Source organism: Zingiber officinale, chromosome 11A (assembly GCF_018446385.1).
Source record: "Zingiber officinale cultivar Zhangliang chromosome 11A, Zo_v1.1, whole genome shotgun sequence".
Classification (NCBI taxonomy): Eukaryota; Viridiplantae; Streptophyta; class Magnoliopsida; order Zingiberales; family Zingiberaceae; genus Zingiber; species Zingiber officinale.
This window is the reverse complement of record NC_056006.1, coordinates 86,345,548-86,353,296: the sequence shown is the minus strand read 5'-3', so window position 1 is coordinate 86,353,296 and position 7,749 is coordinate 86,345,548. Positions and strand designations below refer to the sequence as shown.

Genomic DNA, 7,749 nt, shown 5'->3' with positions numbered 1-7,749 from the left:
GCCGCACGCAGCGCAACACGCCTCGTCCGCGCTGGACTCTCTTTGCACGCTCGTCAACGCGTGCGCGTCGTGCCAACTGCACACAGCGGGCGCGCAAGCAGAAGTTGCGAGGGTTCCCTGTTCAAAATAAGCGCTGCCTGCCCTGTATGCCCGCACCAGCCCCCGCCCAGCAAACCCCACCACACACCCACAGGCCACAGCAGCAACGGCTGGCTGGCCTCCCATTTCTCATTGGCATTCGCGTCTTCTTTTGCTCTTGTCTCGAGAAAATAAAATATAAAAGGAAAAGGGGGGAAATAAAAAGAAGGAGAAACGAGGAAGAAAGAGAAAGGGGAAAAAAACAAGGAAAAGGAATAAAGCAGACAGGCTCCGTCGAAGCGGTAAATTTCACCCTACCTGTACAGGCACTGCCCCAACCTCTCACAATGAGATGGTGGGACCCACTACTTAAGTGTGGGCCCCACCATCTCATTGTGAGAGGTTAAGGCAATGCCTGTACAGGTAGGATCGAATTAACCCGTCGAAGCAGAGATCGCAGCAGCTGACACTATTCCTTTGCCCCCCTATTTATTATCCCTCCCCTCCCGACCTCCTTCCAACCTCTCATTAAAATCAAGGAGAGGCCAGAGAGATAGCAACCGGTAAGAGAGGGTGGCGTCGCCAGGGTTTCCTCCTCCTCCGCCGCTCGCTTAATCCTTCTTTCCGAATCGGATGTCGTCGCCGCTCGCTGATGCCGCTCCGCCGACTCCGGGGAGGAGGCGGCACGAGAGGAGAAAAAAGGTTAGCGAACTCGTCCTTGTTTATGCGACGAGGTGTTAGTTAGTATCATAGTTCTGTTTATTAAAAAAAAAAAAAAGAAGACTAGTACGTTTTAATGTTGCTTCCTTCCTCTGTGAGGCATGTGGGAGGTCTTGCGGAAGGGAGTAGATGTGTTTGTGGTGGAGACTGGAGACGAGGAATTACAAGGGTAAAGCGGAAATGCATAGAGAGAAGAGAGAGAAGGGAGTGGGTTATTGACTTGTTTTTATGGCTGTCGGTTGTTTTTTGGTGGCAGAGTATTCTTAGTGTTTGAGTTTGTTTGCGTCCCAATTTGGTGGGTAGTGTAATGGAATATGATGCAAAGTTTGGACTTTAAATAATTACGTATATATGTTTTTTTTTTCAATGGTCAGGATACACTGGTGTTGGTATAATTGCGCACGGATTGGATGGTTTTAGATGATAGACTGGTGTTGGTATTGAAGTTTGTTTGCATCCGATTTGGATACATGCATATTGATCGTCAGTCAAAATTGCCAAGTTGAATTTGATTTAGTTAGTTTCCGACTGATTCAGGAATTAGTTTGATGGTCCATTTTCGTTTCCTTTTCTGAAGTTAATGATTATTGTTTATCAGATGCAGTGGGTTGGAAATAGTTTAGGCAGTTAAGTTATCCATTGGTTATCTTAGTTATATTATTCTTAAGGCATGGGTTACCTCCGAATTGGAGAAATACAATGAGCAATTTCATGATAAACTGGAGATGAGATGCTGATACTGGGTAGTGGAATTAGATTATGCAAACAGTTCGAATGTATGTATTCTGAAGTAATTGAGATGTTCTAGTGACAACAGATGAATGCAAGGTGTGATAGATGCCATGAAAGGAAAAAGGACTTATACATAAATGGACCATCTTTGCTCACAAAATACTTTTAGCCTCTGAGGTTTATCAGATGAGATCCTACAACGCTCATGAAACATAATAACAATCAAAAGTTATAAGAAATTACCACTAGGGGTGTAATTGAGCCGAGCTGAGCCAAACTCTTGAATATTTGAATTTGGCTCGTTTATAATCGAGCCGAGCTCGAGCTTTATTTAACGAATATATTCATGGCCCACAAGCTTATTCGAACTTTTATCGAGCCTAAACGAGCTTAATAAATATAAATTATAAATTTAAATATTTATTAAAAATTAAATTATATATTTAGAGAAAATTATAATATTCTTATTAAAATTTATAATTTTATTCTAATAAATAAATTTAATATATTTGTCTTTATTTTTCATAAGTAGAGTGTAAAATCTATAAATTCAATATCAAAATTATTATTTTTTCATTTACAAGTTTATTCATGAGCTTAACATGTTCACGAGCTAACGAGCTAAGTATTATGAAGCTTGAGCATGGTTTGTTTATCTTAACGAACCTCATTAAACAAGCTCAAACGAGTTTTTATCAAATTGAGCTTCGAATAGCTCATGAGCGGCTTGGTTCATTTACACCCCTAATTACCACTATGACTCATAATGAGATGAGCTAGTGGAGATTTTCTTTTTTGCAATTCATCAATCTCTTTGAATATTATTGTTATGAACATAGATTGAAATTTAGTTCAGTGCCGCTCGAAACAGGCGGGTTTTATCGTTCTATCATGGAAGCGGCACTGGCACAGAACGCGTGCCAATTTCGTGTACGTCATTGCGTGTGTCACGCGTAGCAGAAGGGCGACAACCACTCTCCAGACATGTATGATTTTAATTTGAGCATTAAAAGTGACCAGAGGCGTCACATAGGTGTTGTGGCGTCATCGTGGGATGCCTCCGGCGCAGCCGGAAGTGTCGCGAGACCAAGGCTTCCTGAAGACGCCTTAAAGGGCCATGGTGTCCCGGAGATGCTCTTTGCATAAGCATAGGGTCTCAAAGGTGTTGTAGGACGCCACCATTGCCGTCGAAATCATCCCGGGATGCCTCAAGCACCGTTGGAAGCGTCACGGGACACCTTCGGCTCCGCCCAATGCGGGCTATGCCCACGGTCGTAGTTGACAAATGAAAATCAGGGCTTTTGATTTAATTAATTCAATGATTCCAAATAGGCTTTTATAACTCTTAATTAAATTATCCCAATAAAATATATTTAAAATTAAAAAAAATTAATAAATTTTATTAATTGATATTCTAATAATTCTTTTTTATTATTTTATTTTTTTAAAATCTAATAAATTAGATTTATATTCTTATAATTTTTAGTATTTTTTAGTATTTTACTGATTAATTGATATTCTAATATATTTTTACTAAATTTTATTAATTGATATTCTATTTTAAATATATATTATTTAAATTAATAATTAATTAAATGAATAAATAGTTAATTTATATAATTATTATATATGAAATAGCATTTATGTTAATTTATATACTGATTATAGATAATATTTTTTTTACTATATTTAATTATTTGTTTAACAATATTAAGTTGTTGAACTTATATAAAATCAATATACAACTTATTTTTAAATTATACACTATAAACATATTTATCTAATAATTATATATATACCGAAACCGTATCAGCACGGTATGATACGAAACTGCATCGTTCCGGTCTAGGACCAAAACCTCGGCTTAGGTCGAAATTTTAAATTTTGGTTATGCATTCTTCATCTTCTTTTCATTTTGCCTATCATAGACTATTGAGAAGGGTATATTAAATAGGAACATGTGCAGAAACAAGACATTGGATATATCCATACATTTTCAGTTAACTTTAACAACTGTTTGGAACTGATTTTGTTTATATATTTATAACTAATACTAGGAAAGGAGTTTATCATTATAAATAATCCGTATAAATGGTTTGCTTCCATCTACTGAATGGTCCATGAAACAAATAGCTAAACGCAAATAGTAAACAAAATTCCTAGTGCTTATGCCGTTGCACAAAAAATTTCGGACTGGCATAAGTTGTTAATTTTAGTTTGGTAGGTAATAGGTAATAGTCAATGATCCATCCTTATGAAAAGCAACATTGATTTCCTGATAGCCAACACACTTTGGTGCACTCCATTGATGAATTTTTGTTAATATGATATTAAAAATAAAACACCAATTTCTTTCTTTTGAATGTGAAAAAATGTGATGGGCTTACAACCTGAATTAGGCAGCTCTTGAAGCTTTTGAAGCTCCATCCCACCCGTAGCTCAAGCCTCCAGCTTTGCTTTAAATCTCCAATCAACCATTTTTCCATTTTTTATAATGGTTTTTGGTCAATTCTTTTTGTTGATTATATTTTGGCAATGAATTTAAACTGCACTTAAATTGGCTAGGTGAGACAATTGAAGATTAATAGTATATGGTTATGTATATTTTAGGAGGGTTGCTTCTGCAGCAAGTTTTCTTCATACTGTTAGACAACTCTGACCACTTTTGCAGCTTGTTTCAAATTGAACATTGGCTAATTTACTTTGTGGTAATATCATTATCAATTTAAATTTTCTCCATAATAATTGCTCATTTATCACCGGTAGCCTGGTAGTTTATGGCTGCATGATTCTTGTTATGCATTTGTTATTTGACCATATTATGAAGCCCTTGTGCAATAGAGTAAAGGTTTGCTGAACCATACTGAAGTTTCTAGTTACAAAGAGAAAACACAGTTGTTTATGATTTAATGCTTGTATAGTTGCTCTCTGTAGTTTGTCGAGCCATAATGAAGTTTTGCTTTGTAACTTTCATGCCTCTAAAATTTTCATTCCTCATTTTTAGGTATCAAAATGATGATGATCCCTACCGAAACCATGTTCTCTTCAAGAGGATGCTGGATTATCTAGTTCTTTGATTATATTAGTCAAATGCATTAGATAACCTCATGCTTGGAGAGTTAGGGAATGAAGCCATTGGTCCGCCAGACATCATATATTTTGGGTCATTATAATTGACATCCTCATATTTCTCTTTCAGCTAAATGACATTCTCATATTCAGTCTGTCTCATTTTTTAAAAAAATTACTTGGTGTTTCTAAACGTACAAATCTATGTAAAGCTCTAGTAGGATGATGGCAAGTAGCAGCAAGTTCATTCATGAGGATTGAAGAAGTAGGTACAATACTACAATGGTACAATTTTGCTCAGAATTTATCTCTAAAAGGATGCATGCTATCTATGGTAAGTTATACTACTGGAATTCACGTAAAGGAGAAATAGATTGGATTTTTTTTTACGGTTTTGATTTTGCTTGATAATTAATAGTAATCACTTATCTTCTAGATTTGAAATAGTTTGTGATAGTGATTTAAATCGTCAACTAAATTTCCACAGCCTAGTATCATTTGTGACTTCATGATACTTTAGTCCCTTCCATGTTACTTTACAAGGTGTTGTAGAATTGTATTGTATTCCATCCTCTTGGTTTTCAGTCTTGTTGAGTTAAATGATTTGATATTTCGGTGTCTGTGAAGCGTTGTTGCTCTTGTGCTTCTAACATCTATTATTTTGAAATGATTGCGGATTCTTCTCTTCCTTCTAAGGATGAAATTATATTATAGTAAATCATTTACATCTATTCTGTTTGTAGTAATTTAGTTTCTTTTTTCCCAATCAATACAAAATCTTGAGCTTTCTTTTTTCAGTGGGCAACTTGAAAAAAGCTCAGATTTTAGATAAGTGCATTGATATTTTTTCTTCCTTTTTTTTTTTCTGTGAAATGTCATTAGAGGAGAAAAGAGCTTCAGACAGATTTGTCATTTAGATCAAAATCGTATTTCTTCCATTCCATCTTCCATCTTCCATGAATTTGGAGGTTAAAAAATGGAACGGTAAACAAGTTGTCCTTTTGTACCATTCTAAGATCATTAGCTTCCCCATTTGAAGTTATTTGATTCACTATGGAATCAATTTTTGTAAAATACTCTGAACACTACTGTAGGATCGAAATGAATGAGAATTAATGAGGGAGGTCTTTATTTTATTTTATTTTTTTGGAAAACCATGTAGTGGAAAATAAAAATACCTTTGTTTTTATTTGATTTGAAATCTCATGATTACTATTCTAAAACCGCGATTCCTTAGATGGTTTTGATTTGGTAATGTATTAAAATCATTCCAAAGAATCTTTGGACATAGATCGGCTATAAAAATGAATAAAGTGTAGCATCATACACTTTTCTATGCAAGTAAAATAATAAAAAAAATCTTTTACTGGCAATAATTTTGAAGGTCGAAGTTTGAAGTTAGTGTTTTTTTTACTGCAGCATTTGGGTGTAGTAAAGTCGTAGCAAATAGTTGGGTGTAAATCGCACAACAGAATTAACTTGAAAGCTTGTACATAATTGATATGTGGCGGAACCCTTCTTTTATATTATGTTGGGGGTGCCTTCGGTGCTTCAGGTGAAACTTATTTGATCTGTGGACGTCAGCTTCTATCCACTTATATCTTCAATGGATCTGATGTGCCTTTATTGTTGAAATTTTATCCTTGAAATTATCTGTTTGAGGGTGTTGAATCGAGATCCACACGAGAGAGGAGGGTGAATCATGTGACTTTAAAATTTTGATTTTTTTTTTCTTGGTTTTGAAATACAAAGTGCGCAACGGAAATACGAATAACAATAGAAAAGATAAATTAATTAAAAGATACGGTTGGTTTTATTTGATTCGGAGCTTTCGGCTATTTCTACTCCAAGATCCAAGTCTTGTGGGTCTATCGACGGATAATCTGTTAGGGTTGATTTGTAGTTAGAGGGGCGGGGGGAGGGTGAGTAGCTCGTCACGTTTCGTTGGCTTGCTTCGTGATGATGATATATAACGAATAGAACTCGAAACAACATTCACAATGTTAATGCAAAGTATTTACTTAGTGTCCACCTCAAGATGAGGTGACTAATCCAAGGATCTACACACGACACATTCTTCATTATGAAAAACACTTCTTGGTAACTATCGGAGGTGGAGAAATCTCGTATAAACTCACACAACAAGATACAACACATGTAAGAAGAAAATACAAAAATACAAAAGAAAAATCTCTTCTTGCTTGACCTTGTTGTTGAATAATGCCTCTTGAACCTTGGAAGTGCAAAAGCACTTGCCCCCAAGAGCTTCCAAGAACTGGCGGAGAGTCATGAGAGAATCGCGAGAGCAGGAGAGGAAGAGCTGCTGAGAAGAAAGCTTGCCATGACTTTATACACTGCGCCTCTAGGGCTCCCAATCGATTAGGCTTGCTCTCAATCGATTGCCACGTGAGATTCGCGTCATCCTAGTCGTCCAAAGCGCGCTACCTGTGTAACGGTCATATCCCAATCGATTGGAGAGGCTTGAATCGATCGGTTGATCGATTCAGAGCGCCTCTGTGCTCTCGTTGGAAAAGGCCTCAATCGATCGTCCGATCGATTCAGTCTTCCTCGTGTTGCATGAGATCTCCAGTCCCCAATCGATCACCCGATCGATTGGCGGTGCCCAATCTATCGGCCGATCGATTGGCTACATTCTATGCTCACGATAAACACTCCCAATCGATCGGTCGATCGATTGGGTTGTTATTTATCGCAGTACTCTCCTAATCGATCTATCGATTGGGCTTCGGTTCAATCGATCAGTTGATCGATTAACCACCCTTGACTTGCTTAACTTGAGCTCAAGGGTTGCCAAATCCAACATCCGATCAACCGTGACCCGTTGGAACTCCTCATGCCTAGCATCTGATCAACCTTTACTTGCTAGGACTTCTTCACCAAGTGTCCGGTCAATCTTTTGATCCACTTGGATTTTTCTCCTCGTGCCAAGTGATCGGTCAACCTTGATCCACTTGAACTTACCGTCTCATGCTAAGTGTTCGGTCCTCCATGGCCCACTTGGACTTCCTTTCACCAGATGTCCGGTCACTTTTGATCCATCGGGATTTCCTTATGCCAAGTATCTGGTCACTCCTTTGACCTACTTGGATTTCCCAACATCAGGTGTCCGGTCAACCTTGACCTACCTGG

The 7,749-nt window shown here is 37.2% G+C and overlaps 1 long non-coding RNA gene across 1 annotated transcript; it reads left to right on the top strand.

Moving 5' to 3' along the window:
• Positions 1-523: 523 nt before the first annotated feature.
• On the top strand, positions 524-4,899 carry LOC122032095. Its single transcript, XR_006125955.1, has 2 exons — positions 524-780; positions 4,535-4,899. It is a non-coding gene; the product is annotated as an uncharacterized LOC122032095 (long non-coding RNA).
• The last annotated feature ends 2,850 nt before the right edge of the window (positions 4,900-7,749 follow it).